At 40.8% G+C, this 14,749-nt stretch overlaps 1 long non-coding RNA gene across 1 annotated transcript; it reads right to left on the reverse strand.

Moving 5' to 3' along the window:
* Positions 1 to 3,258: 3,258 nt before the first annotated feature.
* On the reverse strand, positions 3,259 to 10,729 carry LOC109993894 (uncharacterized). Its single transcript, XR_002278394.3, has 3 exons — positions 7,936 to 10,729; positions 7,120 to 7,216; positions 3,259 to 4,261 (listed from the first exon to the last, which is right to left on the reverse strand). It is a non-coding gene; the product is annotated as an uncharacterized lncRNA (long non-coding RNA).
* Between the last annotated feature and the right edge of the window lie 4,020 nt (positions 10,730 to 14,749).

Below are 14,749 nucleotides of genomic sequence, written 5' to 3' on the forward strand. Positions count from 1 at the left end.
TTTGGTTTGTGAGGATTTTGGCGCCCCCCTGTGGACTACGCAGACACTTTTATCTCTCAACTGATCTCCTGTGTGAGTGGTGTTTCTGTGTAAGCTACAGGACGGATGCAGAAAGACAGGAAATGTTGAGAGGAGAGAGTGGGGGGGATGACATGCAGCAGAGGGCCGAGGTCGGAGCTTGTATAGCGCTTTTCTAGCCTTCTGTCACTGCAGGTCACACCTACACATTCACACTTGCTATGTAGTGAGACCATCCGAAGTAACTAACCCTGTTCATACACATTCAAACACCGCAGACGAAGCAGCAAGTTGGGGTTAAGTTTTCTTGCCCAACGACACAGGGACATGTTGCTGCAAGAACCTTCCGGTTGAGAGACGACGACTACCAACCGAGCCACAGCCGTGATGTGTTTGAACAGTCTGTTTTCTCAGGAAATATTCCCAGCAGGTGATCCATTGGTATGGAAGCGATTAGTGATCAAAATTCAAATGATAAAGCTAATTTGAAAATTCAAATGCATTAACAGAAATGCTTTTTAATTTTCAGAATATGAGTGTATTATTTGACTCAAAAATAAAATGATGATTAATTCATCTAATTTGAAATTTAGTTTTCAACTTCAAAAATGCACATTCTTTGACTAAATTAAAATGAGGAAGAAAATGACATTTGCTTTATCATTTTCAAAAAATGCCTCGCTAAATCTGTATCATAATTCAAATGAAAAAGCTAATTTTAAAATGAAAATGCATTAACAGAAATGTGTTTTAATTTTCACAATATAGGTGCATTATTTGACCTATATTTAAAATGAATATTCAGTCATCCAGTTTGCATTATACTTTTACTCTCTATGTATGCATATTGTATCACATAATTCAAATGAAAACAAAAAGGTTTTTGGCTTTTCGTTTTCATAATTCAAACCAACTCGAAAACGAAATGGCAAAGTGGATGGCGCAGGAAAGTGACGTCAGACTCCAGCTCCCAGGCAGGCGAACGTAATATTTACAGTCTATGAGGCGATCAGGCAGAACGCGCAGTATGATGGGTGGCGGGGTGAATCTTTAACACTAGGGCAGACTTTAGTTCACACTGTGATACAGGTGGCAATCGGAGTGTTTTTTTCAGCGCACACTGAACTTTCAGCGAGCATGACGCAGCAGCTTTATAACCCGAGCTGCCAAGTCTCACGCATGACACCATGCCCACTATCTCTGACCGTGAGAGTCACTCAGCATCTGCACGCCGTGAAATTCACACAGACGTGTCCTAAGACCGGTTTATTGATAGATTATAGATCACTCTCTTCTCTGCTTAACTTAGTTACATTAAAAAAGATTATCGATTTAATTTTCTGTTTCAAATAATCTCTCCAGCTCTGTACACAAAGTGTCTCTCATCCTCTGTGTGTAATGGCACACACTCTCCGTCTCGACCGACTGTATGAGCTCTCTCTCCCTTTCAGAGATTGTTTTGTAGTTATTAAAAGAATAATCAACTACAACGCCAAAATTGAATCAAAATCAGGGCAACAACTAGTTTGGAACTTGTACCATTGTTAAAGATTCACCCCGCCACCCATCGTATTGCGCGTTCTGCCCGCTCGCCTCATAGACTGTAAATATTACGTTCGCCTACCTGGGAGCTGGAGTCTGACGTCACTTTCCTGTGCCGTCCACTTTGTCATTTCGTTTTCGAGTTGGTTTGAATTATGATCACTTTTTAGCACGGCAAGTTTGAAAACGAAAAGCCAAAGACCTTTTCGTTTTCATTTGAATTCTGTCATACAATATGCATACATAGAGAGTAAAAGTATAATGCAAACTGAATGACTGAATATTCATTTTAAATATAGGTCAAATAATGCACCTATATTCTGAAAAATAAAACATGTTTCTGTTACTGTATTTTCATTTCAAAATTAGCTTTTTCATTTGAATTATGATACAGATTTAGCAAGGCATTTTTTGAAAATGACAAAGCAAATGTCATTTTCTTCCTCATTTGAATTTAGTCAAAGAATGTGCATTTTTTAAGTTGAAAACTAAAATTCAAATTAGATAAATTAATCATCATTTTATTTTTGAGTCAAATAATACACTCATATTCTGAAAATTAAAAAGCATTTCTGTTAATGCATTTGAATTTTCAAATTAGCTTCATCATTTGAATTTTGATCACTAATCGCTTCCATACATTAGACTGTGAAGTGCTGAATCGTGAAAGCATGAAGCCATTAAAAGTGAAATGGTATTTAGAAACAGATCACTCTGCTCATAAAGACAAACCTGTTGACTTCTGTGATGTTGACATACTGGTATGTTTTTGTTCTGTCTCAGGTCCAAACTGAACCATTGTTCTTGACATTAATTTGACTGACTAAAAATGTTGATTAAACACCGTTTTCCATCTGACATCAATCCATCGCATCCAAACAGCGATGTGTTGGACAGACTCTGGTCTCCAGCCCCATGCAGGAGCCTGATTTGATTACTTTCTGAGGTAAATGAACAAAGGCCCTGCAAAAACTATTTCCCAGCATCCCCTGCAACACCTGACGAACTAGGACTCAATTCCCTCATTGGACATGTGGGTTATAACTGCATGGAGTCCCAAGCTATAAAAAATGTGGTCTCCCCTTTATTCCTTATCTCTAATGTGCTATCCTGGCTGCATCCATGGCACAGTTTTAAAGGCCCTGAGACACCAAGCAGACCGCAAAGAACTAGTGGCGATGAAGGCCGGCTGTGGGGTCGCCTCATGTCGCCTTTCGTCTTGGCCAAAAAGTTGCACATGAACACACCGTAAAGACTACAGCCGACGGCCAACCACCACGTACGTTCTGTTCATGAGAGGAAATAACTCTCCATGCCAGCAGGGGGCGGTAGTCCGTTGTTATGATACGAGAAGACCATTTTCACACCTCTGTCGGTCACCACTCGAATTATAGGTAGTCTACTAATGGAGAATAATGTCTGATAAAAAGTAGAAAATGGCGCTGGCGTTGTCAGCCCTTGGTCTTTTAGTGGAAAAAGAAAAGAAGAGGCGGAGCAGACAAATAAGGAGAAACCGCACTAATGGGTGAAAGCATGGATACTGCAGCGGCATGCTCAAGGGGCCAATTCCAAAAAAAGCAAGTTAATTTCACAACATAAGTTCAGGGGATGAGGATGCAAAGAAAGTCTGAATCTTGCCATTCAAGGTCTCATGAAATAGTTGACAGATACATTAAAGATACATATTCACACTCCAACCACGAACTCAGCACAGTGCAACTCCATGAGATACAATGTGATTTTAATCAATTCAAATTTAGACCTTTCACAAACAAGTCATGTGGGAGTTTTCTCTGTCTAAAGTTTACAGTACACATGAAAAACACCCCGGCTCACCGAGTTAAGAAAGATGAACCACTTGGGGATGGATGTGTGGTATAGCATGTTTTGAACAGAACCAGACAGTACAAAATCCTACTTTATACATTTGTCTGAACATTGTGTGCAGTAATGAAGAGAAATAAATATCTTGTGTATAGGAAGCTCAGAAATGTCATATAACACTTGTCAAATCAAAAGACAGTGGAAACTGGAGCTCCATAAAATAGTGGACACTTGGGAAAACATATGTTGTAGAAGTCAAAGGGGGATTGGAAGGCAGATATGGAAAGAAGGGTCCCACTAACAGCCTGTGTTTTTAAAAGTAACTCTTCTAATAAATGCTGGAGAAACTGTGATATGGTGGGTGACCATATCCATATATTTTGGTACTGTCCGAATATAAAAACCTTCTGGAGATGCGTCAAAGAGGAGATGGAGAAAATCTTACATTCCGCTGTACCCGCTATTGTTCCTATTGGAAGTATCTCCTGATCCCTTGTTCACTACGGACAAACATTATATACTGCCTGTCTTGTTGATGATTGAAAAAAACATATTACTATTAACTTGATGAAGCCTACCCCCCATCCCTTGACCAAATGGTTACAAAAAATCAAACACGTGTACACATTGGAATAAATGATGTTCCGACTACAACTGACACTGCCTGTTTTCAAAAGGAGATGGACAGCAGTTACTTAAGTTAGGACTAATTGTCTGTAGCTCTATAGAGTTATAGAAGTAGGGGTGTAAATGTCACTATCTGTGCGTGTGTGTATGCTTATGAAGGTTCATCCTCTGTGGATGACACAGCTGCTCCTCTTTGCACCGCCAGCCTCCTGATCGCTCACCTTCTGACAGAGATCAAATCTATCGCCATCTAATGAGAAAAGAAGACAGATCACAGAAATCATCAATCATTTTCTACACCTACTCCCTTCTTCAGCTGTAAGTCATCAGATTCCCCCATAGTGCTGTAACAAAGCTCCGTCCCTACTCCACCTTTGTACTTTTACACTGAACCACAGAACGGTTTAATATTGCTGTCTGAGTGGGTGATTTCACATTAAGTTATGGAAGCCTCATGTCAAAACACACAAACCCACACACAAACAGCGTCATTCTGTCCTCCCAGCTCCGACATTTACACAGCCGACAATTCACCAGTTACTCTGTTGACAGCTCAGCTGCAGAATCACTGCCATGACTTTCACACAGACAGTAGAAAGGGCCTAATGATTTAACATTTAATTTTGATTTGCGTTTTACTTTATCAGACATCGAAACAGAAGAGCTGTGGGCGCTTTAATCCTAATACTTTAATCCTAATTCTAGTCATTTATATTTTTCTAGAGAAAATAATTGACAAAAAAAGCATCGATGACAAATGATTTCAGTGAATACTACAAACTTCACGTTAGGAAATGACACCACGTACCAATTGTAATTGGTTGTTTACAAAAAAACAACAACATGAATCAAAAATACATTTATATGATCTACTATGTGGCGGGTTTACTTAAAAAGACTAAAACTGGGGTACTGACTCCAGAAACCCAAGTCTGCAGCTTGAACTCTGTAGTAATTCACACAGCTGCACCACGTCTGAATCCTGCAGCTTGTTGTCACTCAGGTCCAGCTCTCTGAGATAGGAGGGGTTGGACATCAGAGCTGAGGCCAGATGAAAACAGCTGTTCCCTAACTTTCTGTTCTCTCTCAGCACCAGTGTAGGACGTGTAGTTTGGATGCTTGGTTTCATAGTGTCGTCGTACATTATAGTCTTTCATCACTGCAACTGTTTCATTGCAAATCAAACAGACACACTTCCCCTTGACTTCACTGAAGAAATATTCATTTTCCCACCATGTCTGAAATCTCCTGCACTCACTTGCTATTTTTTGTTTTTTCGGTTCTGCCATTTTTGGGTCACTTTTTGCAAAGTTTTTCTTTGACTGCTCTTGTTTTGTGGAGAGGCGGTCTTGTTCAAGACAGTAGCTCCCCCTAGTGTTAAAACTAAGAATTACAATACAGTCAAGCACGAATTTCATGTGCCATTATATTTTTAGAATTTTCTACGGGCCAATTAAAAATGGGCTGTGGGCTGTAGTTTGGACACCCCTGAGTTAGAGCATATAGTAATATTATTTCATCCTTGCAACAAAAACAGTATTCTAATAGTGCCATCTACTATTTTTCTTGTCTAGGTATGCCAAGAATCAGAAGGCCTCGTGGCAGTGGTGGACTTGCTCAGCATCAAGACTTCCTAGAAAGGATGCAGCAGAGTAAGGACGTCATCGGGAGGTTCAAGAACATAGGAAAAACTATTTGTGATTGTAACACAAGAGAGCTCGAATTGAAATTAGCCAGTCTGTCTTTAAAAGTCCATCTTTGAATACAAACCTGTCCTCTGACATTTTGGTATTCTTAATCCATAGTGTATCAAAAATGAAACTGAATATATTGCATTTCTATTGTCACAGTGTTGTTGTACCCAGGACCTGTTAGCTGCAGCCTCATTTTGTAGCTTGAAAGCATTCAACTTTTGTTTTATGATCCAGATGAAAAATTGACATGACAGCTGACAAATTGGAGGTTCTTTGTTGATCTGAAAGCCAGCTGGTCTTATTGGACTTGTTGTTTCAACAATTTTTATGAATCTGAAGCTGCATACATGCTATGCTTGGATGGAAATCTTCACGGTAGAAGTAACTGGCCTAGCCTAACTAAATGTAAATTGACCTCAGCGGTTGTTTGTTGTGGTTGATTTCAAGAGTTTTAGAGAGATAAAATAGAGTGTCATCTGCACAGCAGGTGATCTGGACAGAAGCATTAAGTAGCATCTACACATCCATCCATTATCTACACTGCTTTTTCCTGTTCAGGGTCACGTGGGGCTGAAGCGGATCCCAGCTGTCATTGAGCATGTCTTTGGACTGTGGGAGGAAGTCGGAGTATATACACACTGTACACATAATGAAGTCATATATTGGTACAGATGATGTTGCACCCTACTCACTGTCTGATCCCAATGTCTTGAACAAATTCCTTGTGGTCTGGTGATGTTTGAATAAAGTCAATCCATTGGCTCTTGGTTGTCCTGAACAAGACTCTGTGTGGTTCATTAGTAATCCAACCCATGATGAAGATCCACCTCCCGTAAATTTGCAGACAAACGTGTAGTCGGTGAGGTAGACACAGATATCTGGACTAGTTGGCGTAGCTCAGAGTATAAAAAATGGGGTTAAGATTATCATCTTTTCAGCTCGTTCTTTGATCATTTTTTTTTTTTTTTTTTTTTTTTAATTATTTTTCAAACCAGGCTGATCCTCTTCTAAAGGTTACGCAGAACCTCATATCTAGATCCCCATTCTTGATGTTGTACAGATTAACAAGCTTCTACACTTATTCCATCTTGGGTACTGTACAGGCAACAGTACCGCAAATGTAAAACCAAGTCCAGCAGTAGCAGGGCTTTAGATGACACTCCGTCTTTGGGAGAAAGTAAAGAGTCGTAGAAAGTCCTTTTGGAAATGAGTTAGCATCTTTTATAACTGAGTGACTTTATAACTGCAGCATGCGTGTCTCTCGTTGATTATCTGCAGCGCTAACTGAATGCTAATCATTATTAAAAATAGGAAGAAACAGCAACTAGAGGTTTCTAAAAAGCTGCTTAAAGTCAGTAATGCTAATGCTAATGTGCTAACCTAAAGACCCAGGAGAGAAGCAGGGGAGGCTTACCAGTTCAAAAGTTGGAAGAGGTGTTACCAGAGGTCTGCATTCTTCAACTGACTGAGCCGAGGTGCTCAGGAACAAGCCAGCTATCAGGAAAAGACTGCTGAAAGACAGGTTCAGATGGTTAGCTTCAGCGTAGAACTGGAACATCTTGCAGGGAGTTTTCTCTGACAGAGCTGACTGATGGAGCCTCACAGCCTTTATAGAAGCCGCACATGGCCGAGCTCCAAGTTGGTTGGGCTTGTTAAACGTTTTCACATTATTTTTAATTGTCCCTGGAGTTGAGCGAATTATATTTGTCCCCCCCTCCTTTCCGGTCTAAGAGGTCGGTTCAGTTTGTGACACACACACACACACACACACACACACACACACACACACACACACACACACACACACACACACACACACACACACACACACACACACACACACACACACACACACACACACACACACACACACACACACACACACACACACACACACACACACACACACACACACACACACACACACACACACACACACACACACACACACACACACACACACACACACACACACACACACACACACACACACACACACACACACACACGTCAGGAGACTGTTCTACTATTGCAGTGCTCCTGGCCAAACGAAAAATATCTTCAAAATACCTTATCTTTGCAAAAGGATCCATTCTATCAAAAGTTTCTGCTGGGTCCATTTTTCTGGTCAGATTATTCTGTCACAGATGTGAGAAAACAAGGGAGGTGGACCCAATTGCAGAAACTCCAAAGTAAATTTAATTAACACAAAAGACAAAGCAAAACTTACTATCCAAATGTCCAAACTGAAAAATCCTGAGAAACACTGACGTAGACTAAACAACAACTAACATACAATAATCTGACACAGAAGGGAAGAAACACAGAGACTAAATTGACACAGGGGTAATCAGACACGGGTGACACTAATGACACAGCTGAAGACAATGAGGGCAATCACACTGGAGGGAAACACACAGAGGCAGGATAAAACACAAGAAGCACTAAAAACAATTATGAAATAAATCAGGAAACACTGAAGACAGAGAGCTCGAAAATGTAACCAAAAACTAGAATATAAAGAAACACCAGGATACAAAGTTACAAAATAACACACGAAACATCAAAGACCAAACTAGAAAACACACAAGGCAAACACCAAGGAAGACTGACAACTTACAGATAAATACATCTAAACTCTGAAAAACAAAACCAAAACAGACCAAATCATGACAATTAATCTATTGTTCCACTGACAGCATCGATGATGAAAAGAAAACACACCTCAAATGTGCACACAACAATGTAAAATAAAAGGCTCTACTCTTGCTCTTATCCTGGCGTTGTCATTCAGGAACCTCCAGTCTGAGAGCCGGGTGATGCTGTGGCCCATAAACAGCAGGAAGGCCTTCACCTGGCTCACCTTGGAGCTGGCATTCTCTCGCATTTTGGGGCTGGTACCCGTCCAGGTAGGTCTCTGTAGATGCACATAATTTGTCATGTTAGCACATACAGCTGTGAAGAGCGATACACTCACAGGTAGCAATACTTTAAAATGTAATAATTTCTACTCACGCATGCTGGGAGGGAGGGTGATCAAACCTATATTCACTTAGAGGCTAAATAAAGGATCGAGCGCCTGTTCCCCCTGACCGAGGCCCTCGGGTCATTAACCCCAGTGGTGGGAAAGGCCTTCGTCCTGCTGCGGTTACAGGATATTTTCCGCAAAAATTACGATATCCCTCTAACACAGCTGACAGGGCAGAGGTGCCACTGCAACCTTAGAGGGTCAGTGTCATTGGAACATCTGACAGAGAACCTGGTAAAACAGGATTCCTTCCCTGTCCCCTTTACATTCGGGAGAGCCAGGCTTAGGCCGCAGCCTTGACAGGGGACGTGTGTAACGTGATTGAAAGCAGGGGTCTCAGTTACACACAAAACGTCCTGAGATACAGGGAGTGGGGGATGACCTTAATGGACAGTTGTCTCAGTCATCTCCCCATCTCATATGCAGATGCATTGAAAGTCCTCGCGTTCCTCAGCTTCATGGGGATGTTGATAAATGGGGACTATGTGTCTTTTGAACAAATGAAGACCCTGACTCTGGAGCTCCCATTCCTCCAGTCCAGGAATCATTGGACTCACTATTTGGAGGCTCCATGAGAGCATACCGTTCAAGATGGCTCCAAAAGCTCTTTCATTCCAGAAGAGGAAGAAGGACGAAAAGGACCAGGACCAGGTCTGTCAGTCCTGATCACCAGATGCAGAAGGTAGGATGTTTTTGGTGATATAGTATTTGATTCATTAGGTTTCATTTTCCTTTATTTGATTTCAGTGGTCAAATAGGTAAAAGCAATAATTGCACATAAATGCTCCATTATAATCAACTGTCCTGAATTCATAACAGATTTAAAGGAACATTGAGGAGTTTTTAACTGCCGTCTATATGACCTATTTACCTATGGTAAAGCAGACCATCAGGAACAATATGGACTATTGTAATATCCAATACCTGTTACTGAGACTACAATGCCAGTGTCAGATGAAGCAATATTCATCACACAGAACCTATTTTTACATTACCCAAGAAATAAAATAACAGCATTTCATGAGCTGACATTAAAAGACACTGTGAATAATTTAAGTCACACATTAGCTCACATTAAATGTTGAAAAGTAAGAGTACCCATTTTACAGATTTGTCCATTTCAGAATAATATATATTTTATTATACCACGTTCCACTTGAGTCCTAAATTCTGATTGGCTGGAGGATTTTAATTAATAAGTAAGGTTTATCCATCCATCCACTTTCTTACACTTATCTAGAGTCGTACCAACTGACCTCGTCTCATTTTTCTAACAGTGGAAATGTTCAGTTTGAGTAATATTGGATTCAGAGGTTGCGGTAACCGAATATTCTTCGTTTTCGACTGAATTTTTTGAACAATTACGGAAAAATCGGAAGGCGGTCTGTCATTTTGACGGATTAGAATCACCGGGTGTCCACCGCTCCTTTCTAATTCTCACACAGCACTGTCATTAACCACATGTAAAGCACCTGCAGTACACCTCCAAGTCCAGTAGGTGGCGAGTGACCATAATTAATTAGTTGTTTTCTTCTGTAGCAGGCTATCTGACCTCACGTGCATGACATCGTTGTCTAGCCAGTGTTCGAAACATGGCGACTTTCTTGCTAAACCTGGCAACTTTTTATGTCAAAAGTTACTAGCGACTAATCTAGCGACTTTTTCTGGTGTTATTGGAGACTTTTATGGTGTTTTGGAGACTGACGTGAAAGCACGTAGCACTCTGCAGTTACTGTCCTCAACGAGCCCCTCCCGTGAGCCCCTCCCCCGTCACAGTAGACTCACGAAGCAGTCCCAGCTGCAGTCAGAGCAGAGAGGAGTCTAGCGGCTGGTTGTTTTCATAGCATTGTAAAGCCTTCATTATGGAGAAATCCTGTAGTTTTGTGATTGAGTCTGACTAAAGTGACTCAAAATCTCATGATTCATAAACTCAGTAAAGTAGCCGTCATGGTCTCTGTGTTGTTCTCTGATGTGCGGGCACGGATCTGACAGCGCGTCATTTTTTTTTTTCTGGAGTCCGTCTGTCTTGTAAAATAAGCACGCCTCATAATTACATAAAGTCATTTGACCCTGTCCGTCAAAATGACAGACAACAAGAAAGTCTAGCGAAACCTCTGATTAGATTAGCTCAGTTTAAGAAATGTTCAGTCTAATGTTGTAACAGCTAGCTTAGCTCATTTTATACAGAATCTATTTTGATCAGGTAAAACCAGCAGGTGTCTGTCAGGAAGGTGATAGATAGATAGATAGATAGATAGATAGATAGATAGATAGATAGATAGATAGATAGATAGGAACTTTATTAGGTGAGACTCTATTCAGAGACTTTAGACTTTAGGAGCTCAGAGCTGATAACATTATTAAATTACCCATTTGAGGATATTTGACTTTTTCTTTATCTCTGTGGATCTTATATCTTAACTTTCCACAGGCCCTATGAAAGACACTGAGGACACAAAGGCTGGAGCAGGTGGGATTGAAGTATCCGGTCGTGATACGAGCTGTTGAAACTGAAATCTTGAAATTGTCACCTGTGAATCATTGGAAGCCTGTTAGCCTTAGTGTCTTTTCTTGAGTTCTCAGCTTCCTGTTTCATATTTCAGGCATTAACAGAAATCATGTCCTAACTCAGGGTGTGACCCTCAGCTCATGAGACGAGATTTTTCTAATCCTAATATGAATCCTAATAATGTATCACATCCTTTGTTTTCTTCACCATCTACTCATTGATCCATTTCCAATAATAATAACACATCATTTAGATTAAGCTGAACTCTTCTTAATTATAAAGTACAGACTGAAATATGAAAAGCTGCATCAATTTAAAACAGTATTTGTTCTCCTCCATCCCAAACATCAACTTTACAAACACTGTTTGTTTATTTGTTTGGATCCCCATCAGCTTCAGCATAGCCAGAAGCTATTCTTCCTGGGGTCCACAGATTACTTTATGATAATGCATTTTACACATTCATGATATATATATATTCTTTTCACACTAAACACATTTCAACAACATATATCATGTCTACAATAACTAAAAATGATAAAGACAATTGACATAAATGAAAAAAAAAAAAAAGGATGTTGGGCCATGCAGGCTTAGGACAGTCAAACAATGGACTTGGGCCTGCACCCCTGTGGGAAGCCTCATTTGAGTGATTCACTGAGATCACAAAGAGGCCTAAAAGGACTCTTTATCCCAGAATCCCCTGCGGTACTTCACACCTACGTGTGACGTACAGGGGGGACCGGAACCTGAGGGAGACCCACCTGGCGGCCAGGTGACAAAACTCTGAGACTTCCATTGCTCTTTCTCTTTCCACGCGCTTACTTCAAGTATTTGGAGACCCAAGCTCACCTCCTGTTTCCTGCAACAATCTTTCTTTGTTTTAAGTTTTGGCGCCCAGGTAATCCGCAGCTCGGATTGTCCAGTGAACGCATCTCAGTTTTTCGGAGAGCGTCAGACTATAACAGAAAGATAACGAAAGGACATCAACGGACATCTTTCCACTCGACGGAGAACCAACGAAGCCGCTCTTGCCGTAAGGGACCCTCACCGCCATCAGACGCCTCTGCACCAGGACGGACAGAAGATCTGTTTTATCGCCGGACTCTTTTCCTTTCACCAATCGTGGGCAAAGCGATTCACAAGTGAGGCTTAATTAGGTCTGGGCAGAATTAGCTTTAGAGAGTGTTTTTAACAATTGTTTGATTGATGCAGAAACTGTAATTTTTATCTTTGTTGGACCAGCGTTATAACCGGGTATTACTTTTCTGATCAGAAAGGCAGGGCGTCAGGGCGGCAGTAGGTCAGTCTGCAGGGACTTGGGTTGCGAACCGGAGGGTCACCGACTCAAGTCCCAGTGTGGACCAAATATGGAAGTTGGTCTGGTAGCTGGAGAGGTGACAGATCACAGCCTGAGCACTGCCAAGGTGCCCTTGAGCAAGGCACCAAACCCCCTCCCCACCACCAGCTCAGGAGCGCCCGCTGTGGGCAGCTCCGTCACCCTGACATCTCTCCATTAGCGCATGTCCACAGGTGTCCTGTTTGTGCATGTGTTTATTTCAGCCTATGTGTGTGTAGCATGACTTATAGAGTGTAAAAACTGAAATTTCCCCTTGCAGGGATCAATAAAGTAAAATCTTAAATCTTTAAGTCTTTTTTCAAAGCTGTATACAGTGTTTTGTTATTTAACATGACTTGTTAGGGAATTCCATCCCAGCATGGCTCTGTACGTTACTGAGTGTTGAGATGATGATATTTTTGATTCAGGAAGAATAAAACAACCTCCCACAGCACACCTTGTTGGATAATGGTGTGTTTCAGTACTCAAGGATAATCTTCTACACAAGTTGGAGGTGTACAGAGCTATACTGCCCTTTAGAGACAGAGAGGGGTAACTACAGTCACAGTACAGGAAAAAGCATTTCATGTTTCCATGGTGACAAACAGGTAGAAAGGCTATAATAGGTCAATTTAATGTGCGAAAATCGGTGATATAAAAGCTGCTACAACCACAAACTGTTGATTTACAGTCTAAATGTATCTCTGAGTCATGTTTCTCTGGAATAAATCAACATATCATGATATTTAAAACTATGATATAAAGGTAGTTTAAGCACCAAATCACATGAATTCCCCTCCAGTCAAAGGTCACTGAGATCTATGCTAAGCTAGTAATCTTTAACAGCAGTTGAACTGTTGTCATCATGATCACATTTAGCTACTGCTTCATTTAGTCATGTAGAAAAACAGACTGAACACAAGATGTGAGTTTATCAAAGATACAGTTTCTATTTACAGATAACAGCCAGGGGGAGATCAGTTAGCAGCTAAGCTAGCAGCTTTAGTAGCAGCTTTAGCTAAGGATAACTGTGCTCTATAAGCAGCTAGCTTAGCCTTGATGAGACTTGAGGTGTGTAGCTTCAGTTGTGTATTTTGCTGAACGAATGTGAGGCTGGCAGGTAGATGACAGATGACACAGTCAGAGTGCAGTCACCGCAGTTTGAGTCACAACGCATTTAAAAAGCAGTTTTTACAGAAATGAAACTGTTCTCTGATCTGATCTTTTTTTTAAAAAAGGAAAGCAAACATCACAAAGTCTGATTCAGAGCAGAAGTCAAGTTTGGACCAAATATGGAGTCACTGCGTTTAGTCTTTGTTGGCTCGTATGACACATTAGGTCAATGACTCCACTTGAGTTTAGTTTGGAGGTAAATATTTGTTCCTTCACTAAATCAATTTTCTGCCTCTTTAAACTTCTACTCCAGAACATCTCAGAGGTAAGAAATGACTTTGAAATACTTTCATTGAGTTTGAACTCAGAGGAAGAACAAAGCTATGGACCATATTACACAACACGGGAAGATTATTATTAGAGACCTGTCCTCTTTTTCTGTCCTCTGCTTCTCTTTTTTATATATATATATTTCAGATCATATTAAAATGTTGTATTATTTATTCTACATTATATTCTTCTACATCAAAAAAGTAAAACTTTAGACCAAGTGAACAAAAAGATCCCAGCAGCCTATTAGACCCACCCATCCCCCCACATAGAACTGTCTGATCTTATGTCCCTGTTCCTGACCTCGGCCTACAATCAGCTCATCAGCAGAACCAAACCTCAGACCAATATCATCATGAACATCAGTGTGCACCAGGGCAGTGTCCTCAGTTTACTCCTCATTTCTACTCTGCAGACACCACACCCATCGCTCCAACAGTTGAGCGAGTTGAGCGAGCGAAAAGTTTGAGGAGGTGAATCAGGTTGCCAGTTTTTAGATTCTCCGAGTTCATGAATCTGAGGACCTGACCTGGAGTCTGAAGACCTGGTTCCTGGTAAGGAGGGCCCAGCAGACAACAGACTGCCTCAAACACTTTCCAATCATAACACAATATATCTGATATCAAAGCAGTAAAGGATCATCTGACACAATAACAAGCTTCCTTCAATAAAATGTTATAAAGCTGTGACCTTTGATTCCCTGTTCCCTGTTGCTATGGTGATTA

The sequence above is a fragment of the Labrus bergylta genome, chromosome 4 (genome assembly GCF_963930695.1).
Source record: "Labrus bergylta chromosome 4, fLabBer1.1, whole genome shotgun sequence".
Lineage (NCBI taxonomy): Eukaryota > Metazoa > Chordata > Actinopteri > Labriformes > Labridae > Labrus > Labrus bergylta.